This window comes from Perca fluviatilis, chromosome 13 (genome assembly GCF_010015445.1).
Source record: "Perca fluviatilis chromosome 13, GENO_Pfluv_1.0, whole genome shotgun sequence".
Classification (NCBI taxonomy): domain Eukaryota; kingdom Metazoa; phylum Chordata; class Actinopteri; order Perciformes; family Percidae; genus Perca; species Perca fluviatilis.
Window position 1 is genome coordinate 3,831,592 of NC_053124.1, and position 6,909 is coordinate 3,838,500.

Below are 6,909 nucleotides of genomic sequence, written 5' to 3' on the forward strand. Positions count from 1 at the left end.
ATACAATTTGATCTTCACTGAAACTTCAACTCTCTATATATCCTCACATTTAGTTCTCACTATTCAGATTCAGATCAGCAAATTCAATTTCAAGTTACTGAGACAGACATCCGGGTACTTGGAGGATGAAGGAAGAGCAATCGAGCGCAGATCGATAGGTAGAGTTCAGTTGGCGCAGATACACAGGACTCCTCTTCGCGCCAGCACATACGTTTTGGAGCACAGCCTCCTCGCTGACCCAGAGACTCATAGATAATATAATCTACCTGTTCACAATGTTCAAAATGTAATGCCTGGTGTTAGTAGGCCTAGGTTTATTAGTCACATTCTTCCACTTAAGTAAACTTAAAATGAACTATCGCTACTTAGGCTACCTTAGCCTAGCCTACTGCATGCAAAGTAGTGTGACTATCCATATTTGAAAATACATGTTAATTAATTTAAACATTTGAATTGCATTGGTTTACTTTGTACATCAGCAAGACTGCAATACAATGTGATGTAAGAGTCAGTCCTCTGAGTTTATACAAGATGTTTCCACATTAAAACGCAAAATAGTAAATTATTATTTGAGTCTATTTTTAATCAACTCTAATATCTGATCGTTTGTCTCCTTCCTTAGAGCGTTTATATACATATTAAAGTTAGTTTTGTTTGTGATTTAAAAGTGTAGCTTTATCATCATGTGCAGTAACAAACAAAACAAAGAGACTAATTCATGTGTTTATAAAAAGAATATTTATTATAATCAGTTCACAGATCTGAGTCCAAACAGAAACTTCACCCTTCTGAACTAAGAGGTTCTGCTTCAAAGTGAAGTTTAAACAGACTGAAATGTCCAGGCTCACTGCTCCACTATTCATTCATTTAGTTCTGCATGTAGTTATTTATTTAACGAGACTTAAAATCATGTTTCGTCGTCCACAGTCCGAGTCCCGCCAGACTCCCTTTAGGAAACCTGTGATTTAAACTTCAGCAGGCTGTGACAGTCCGCTCCGCTGAGTCCTGGTTCTAGTTCTCCCGGGCTTCCCTTCCCTCCAGCCGTCCCAGCAGTACGGCCCGGGCCTCCAGCAGCGTGGTGTCGGTTTTGGCTTCCAGGAAGCGGGCAGTGATCTCCAGATCCTGCAGCCGCAAACGGACTCTGCTGCCCCGCTTTAGCTTCTCTCCGTCTGCCGGCCGCCGGCAAACGCAGTGGAACTTCCAGCCGAAATCTACATACAGGTCGTCCTGGACTATGTGGAAGATCCTGCCGATCACCACTCTGTCTTTGGCCGGTCCGATCTGGATCAGCGGGGACCGGCGCAGCAGCGAGGCAAAGCAGTATTCCTGCCCGGGGAAAGAGACGCTGCCGCCGGCCACGGAACTCTCCACCTCCCGCTGCCGCCGGAGCTCAGATTGCAGGTCCAAGGCGGCATATATATCATAAAACACATCCTCACCTGTGAACTGTTATCCCTTGCTGTTTTTTTTTGTCATTTCTTTCGTTCCAACATCCAAAAACAGTTTGGCATCTTTAGTGCTAATCCTGCGCCACTGAACTGTACCTATCGATCTGCGCTCGATTGCTCTTCCTTCATCCTCCAAGTACCCGGATGTCTGTCTCAGTAACTTGAAATTGAATTTGCTGATCTGAATCTGAATAGTGAGAACTGAATGTGAGGATATATAGAGAGTTGAATTTTCAGTGAAGATCAAATTTTATTAGACTTCAGTTACAAACGAATAAATTCAATTTCAAATTATACTATTCAGATTCAGTTTTTCAATGGAATGATTCAAATTAAACAATACAATTTCAAATTATGTGATTCAAATTCAGTTTTTCAATGCAATTATTCAAGTTTAGCAATTCAAATTCAAATATAAATGATTCAAATTCAGTTTCTGGTGGCACATATTTCAGCCCATACATGCGGGACAAGAACGGGACACGAACACCGGTCTCCTGGGGGAAAGTCCTGTGTTGTTTGACCCATCCACCACCCAAACCAACCTCCTTACGCAGATTTTCATTTTTTCATACTACTCTCTACAGTTGTCTCTCTCAATACTACGTTATCTTACAACGCCGTGGTCAAGCTGCTACACTGCCCGGCTCATTCCATGCTGAAGGGGGATTTTTGCGTCGGTTTCTGATGCTGAGAGACACTGACCAAGCATCAGTATAGAGTGAGAACGGCTTGGAAATTACAGTCTAAACAATATGACATAAACTTACATTCTAACTAGCTTCTCAACTAATTAAAACACAGAAAACACAAAAACGTAGCATCACAGGTATAACAACTCAACAACAGCCCCACATATCGTTCTAACCCTATATACAACACCTCACACAGGAGCCAGAAAACATGACTGTGAACAACAATATCAATCATTAGCAGTAGCTCTGTTGTTGTCCGTCCTGGAGCTGTTGGTAGACATCACAAACTGTCGACAGTCGCCTGTTTCCCATCCGTATCAGAGAACCTCACCACCAATCACATGCAGTGTTGTATAGTGGTGTTATTATGAGACATGATGGTCTCGTCTTACTTACTGGGCACGAGGGTGGAAGGGGCAGGGGTTGTTGTGGACTTTTCCCCATCAGCCCCTGCTGCCTTCCCGTAGGGTGAAGACGACCTCAGGAGCTAGTCTGAGGTTTGAGCTTCTATCTGTTTCAGCTCTCCATTTTAAATATTGTCTTTGTTTGTACATTAACATATGCTTTTTATGTTCATATACTGTTAAACTTTACCATGAACTGTCCTGGCAAAGTAATAAAATATATTTATTTTAAATTCTTGTGTGTGTATCCATAACATCTCAACCCAGGTAACAACCTTGTTAGAGAGAGACTGATCTTGATGACATACAGTGAATATGTATTCATCGTAGTAATTAGTGCCAACTCATTTGTTCTATGTTGCATTCCGATTGTGCGCTTTGTTAAAATCTTAAAAAGCCCCTGTTCTGCTTATTTTTAGTTTTACCGGTATATATTGTTATATAATGTTTTGTGTGTGTAATAGATATAAGTAAAAAAAAAGCTTTCTCTCCCACAGACAGCACTTTTTCTCAACTGCCTAAAAACACCTCGCCCACATTTCTGTTTGAAATTCCTCCATTAGTGATGTCAATAATTGAGAAAGCCAGCCCAGTTTTTCACATTTGCTGCCCATAGGTGCTGCCTGAGGAAGCACAGCCTGACCAATGGCTTGTTTGGATTTGGTTGACCAATCACAACAGAGTGGGCCAGCTGACCAATTAGAGCAGACTAGGCTTTTCGTGAAGGCGGGCCAAGAGTTCAGACAGAGGGCCAGATGTACGTACATTTGCGAATGTAGCATTATAAGCGCCATGGCCAACTCGCAGAAAGCGCACGCCGTCATACTTCAGCCATTGACAACTGGACCAACAGACCTCGTTGCTCTGGACCTTATGTATATATGTCAATGCTCTGGACGGAGACCAGTGAAGGATATTAGAAGCACTTTTCCGGTGAGCGCTGAGCATTACTGCGCAGCCTCCAACTGACAGAGACAACGTAAATGTGACGTGAGCAACCTGTCTGAAAGTTGTAAGGTAGCTGTGCCAAGAGAAATGTCAATCATTCCCAATCTTACAGAGACAGAGAGCGTAGGTATATGTAAGGAGATAACATGGGCACAGGCTAATTATTGCTAACTAAAATGCTAGTTAACATCAGTAATTAAACCTAAACAGCTAATGTAAGTCCAAACTGCCTGCGACCTTCTCCTGTACTATACAGTAATTCCTCTACTATGCTACGCTTGGTTATTACACAATCGTTAGCCTATTTTTACAAAAACGTCTGCTACGGAGCCATAACGTGGGGTACAAGGTAATGGAGCCTTTTATACATTGTCGTGTTTCTTTAGAAATGAACATTGGACAAATAGAGTATTTAAACGCTTCAGATGTAAAGTTATTCGCTGTCAAAGTGACGTCAAAATGAATGGCAGTCAATGGAATGCTAACGGCGGGATCACTTGTAGGATAGGAGCTACGCATTCCAGACGCTCGCTTACCCCCTTGACTTCAGCTCACGTTGTATTTACCAAACCTGCAGTTCATCGGATAATCTGCGCCTTTCTCCGCCCACTATACCGTAAATTGCGCGCATCTTTCTATCATGGATCATGGATATATTTCGGCATTAGTGGTGGGGAAATGTATTTATTGACTAGTGCATTGTAACAAAGCGTTAAGTAGGCTACTGGTGCTATGATACAGCTGAGTGCAGACTGCGATATTCCCTTTGCTGATGCTATGACTGTTTGAAATGATCCTGTTCCCAATATTTGCAATGTAGCGATGAGTTTTACAACTCCTGGAATGAAATGTGAACGCTGAGTCGGAGATTCACTGTCATCTTTGATTTCTTCCAGTAACTGCAGTGTTCGAACTATACCGTGGCCTTCGGGGGGCCCCACTTTTTTTCCACGCGGGGGCGTGCGCTTGCAACTTACAATGACTTACAAAGATACATAACAGCTACAAGTGTATGCACTATACAGGATTTACCCTATCATACTTTATCGACAGGAATAGATAGGGCAAACAGCCACCCACAAATATATAAACAATAAGAATACCAGAATTCCTCCGTTCAATTAGACCATAGCGACGCACCCCAAGCTTCCATCCTTAACAAACAGCCATGTATATGGGCTCTTCCAGGCTCTCCACTGCTGGCTGTTCCAATTTAACGGGAGAGAGGAGCGAGAGGGGTTAGGATCATCTTCAGCCAGAGAGGACATTATTTCTTCAGCTTCTTCTTGCGTTGTCACCCCGGTGGGAGGTGTGCTAAGTGGGCTTGCAGCAGGTGAATTAGTCGTGCTATTAACGTCATCGCTACACAGTTTCTTAGTAAAACCAAAATTAATTAAACTGCCTTGTTTTCTTTTTGCCATGGCTATATGATGGTTACTGCAGAATGGATTTCAAGGACTTTGCGCACCGATTAATGGCCTCCAATGTTTATATTTTTTCTACGAATCTTTGAGTTAACATGTAGCCTACTAAACATGAGTTGGATTTGCACCGCAGCGCCGCCACTATGGCGTTATATATGTCACATTCCTGAGCGAGTAATTGTATGTTTTGAGCGCAGAGAACTATATTTTGCAAACACATTACATTACATTTTGAACAGAAATTAACACTCGCAAAAAATAATTTAGTTTGAGTAAACAAAAACCTATTTCGGGCACAATAAATGTATTTGCATGTCTTTCTCTCGCTGCGGGAGCTGTAACGGTGCTCGCCGGTCCTGTCTCCCTTGCTCTCAACTCTTCTCTCTGCGTGCTCAACTCTAGACACGTCCGCTTCAGATTTTCACAGCGTTAAGGCAAGGTTGCCACAAAACCAACCAATCGCAGAATCAAAAGGTCAATTCTGATTGGCTGTTCACCTCCAATTAGATCGCAAGTAGCAGGAAAGACATATCTACAGGGAAACAGTTTTTGTCAACACCTGCAGTGATTCCCCAGCAAGGGGTATCTCTGCAGTAGCTAGTGGGTACTTGGAAAGATTGTGGAGCAGCTTAACTAATCAAAATAATTTAATTATGATTGATTTAAAACAATATGTCAGCTGAAACAGCTCAACACATATGTTTAAACATATAAGGAAGTAATCAATGGTAGAAATAAAGCGCTAAAAGTGGCCTACTGACTTAGCTAACAGTTTAAATGATTAGTTAAAAGTAATGTATGACTTTTAAAACATTAACCACACTTCAAGTAAAAGGCCAAGCTAGTAGAATTTCTGACCAAACCAACCTAAATGTCTATAGTTCAATTGCATGAAAATGTAAGAATATTCACTTTAATAGGATAGTGTGAACACATTGGGAATTGACGGGGTGGGTATGTGAGTTAATATGACAGGGATGTGGGGGAACCTCAGACCAGAAGGGTTGGAAAGCACTGATCCACAGTATTTTATATTATTGACCGACCGGTATATTACAGACATGCCTTAATAGTTGTGTTAATCACAACACCGTTTTTTGAATTACATATCTCCGTGTGTGACTATCATCATCCTTCACAAGAAATCTAACATTAGCTAGCCCAGCATGGATACAGTCTATGCATCCAACATATTCATCTGAACAAACCTAAAATGTCACAATAGAGCCACTTAAAAGAAGTTTGTAATACTGGTTACATCGATGTGGTGTTTTATTAACCTTAATTCTTTAAGGTTGGTTCAATTGACTTGCAAAGTAGCTATCCGTTGCTAACGTTAGCTAGCTAGCTTATTTATGTCAAAAAGCAGTAGCTAACGAACGTTACTGCCAAGATATGATTTCATTTTAAGACAGATGACAACACTTGACGAGTCTTATAACACCTCTCTGGTCTCTCGTGAAATCATATCTTGGCAGTAGTTAGCTAACGTTTCTGCTTTTTGAGATAAATTAGCATTAGCAACGGATAGCTCATTCGCAAGCTAATATAGCAACATAATTCAGGTTAATAAAATACGGTAATGTAACCAAAGTATTAAAAACTACTTACATGTGGCTATAGTGTGACAGGCCTACTGCTGTTCATTCTCGCATTGCGAGACCTAACTTAGCTAGTTACAGTGCTGCGAGGCCTGTTCAGATGACATGTCGGCTGCTGTGTGTGAGCTAGCTATATTGCTTGTGAAGGATGAGTCAAACATAAGGAGATATGAGTCAAACAAAACAACGGCATTATAGTACACACAAATATTAAGACATTTCTGTGATATAGCTATGTCAATAATACAAAATACTGACCGAAATGTGTTTTAATCCAGTAACAGTCGAACAGCTCCACTGTAGACGGTATTTGCCGTACCAACAAGTGTTGACTGAAAAAGACGGTTCCTCCTAGATTTTTGTTTCCTGATATTGCAATCTAATTGGAG

The 6,909-nt window shown here is 41.3% G+C and overlaps 1 pseudogene; it reads right to left on the reverse strand.

Moving 5' to 3' along the window:
• Positions 1-1,008: 1,008 nt before the first annotated feature.
• Positions 1,009-1,443, reverse strand: LOC120571303 (annotated as a pseudogene).
• Between the last annotated feature and the right edge of the window lie 5,466 nt (positions 1,444-6,909).